The following is a 1,074-nucleotide window of genomic DNA, read 5'->3' on the forward strand; positions in this document are numbered from 1 at the left end:
CAGCCTCAGCCTGTGTGTTTATATAGGCCAGGCCCTGCCCCCTCCTGGTCAGCTGACCCAACTGGTTGTCTCAGCAACCCCCACCTGTGCTGCCCTGGTGAGTGGCAGCTGAGCCCGTATTACTGTTAACAATAGCAGGCCCCCTAATACCCTGCTACAACGGGTTTCCCTCGATTTATGCAGGTTCTATATATGCAAATTCACTCTTATGCAATCACCATTTTTCTACCCAAAATTCTTTATATGTGAGGTAAATTCAATCTTATGCAATTGGGGCTCTGCTTGTCCCCACTCACCCCAGCCCTTGGGCTGCACCATGCTGTGATGCAGGCAGCTGGTGTCGGCTGTTCCTAGGTCTGCTGCAGCAGCTGGGGTGAGCCGGGAGAAGCAGAGCCCCAGGAGGTTCAGGGCACAGTGCAGCCAAGCGGCTACAGGCAGTTGGCATCAGCTGCTCCTGCAGGTGTTGCAGCAGGGACTGGGGGAGTGGGGAGAAGCAGAGGCCCCAGGCTGCAGCAGGCAGCAGGAACTGTGAGTGGGTGCTGGGTGCGAGACCGGGAGGCATGGCTCTTGCTGCTACGTGCTTCCGGGGAGGGCTGTGGGCTGGGGGGCTGCATCAGGCTCTTCCCAGCAGGGTGCAGGCCCCCAGATCTGCGTGTGGGACAACAGCAGGCTGCTGCTGCAGGCTGAGCCCAGCGGCACCACTGGGTTGCTGGTGGGCAGGTTGCGGGGGGGGCTATGGTGAATTTTGAGGTAACAGCAGCCTCCCTCCCAGTGCTGCCTCCTGCCTGGAGCACCAGGAAGAGCCCAGTGCTGCCGCCAGCCCCAGCCTTGCTTTCAGGAATGAGGTTGTTGCATAAATTGCTGATTTTATCCCCTGGAGGCTAGTCCAATTCACCTCTAGAAGAGAGTCACACTTTCAGGCTGAATCCAACTCTATTTTATTGCTTGCAAGCAGGCCGACAGAGGAGCTTGTTGCTCAGATCAGTGTCGACCCTAAACAAAGAGCGCACGTGGCTTTTATTGAGCTAGCATTTTTTTCAGTTGACGTGTTACATTTTGATTGGTCATTTCAAA

The sequence above is a fragment of the Gavialis gangeticus genome, unplaced genomic scaffold (genome assembly GCF_001723915.1).
Source record: "Gavialis gangeticus isolate Ggan-Ray unplaced genomic scaffold, GavGan_comp1, whole genome shotgun sequence".
NCBI classification, from domain to species: Eukaryota; Metazoa; Chordata; order Crocodylia; family Gavialidae; genus Gavialis; species Gavialis gangeticus.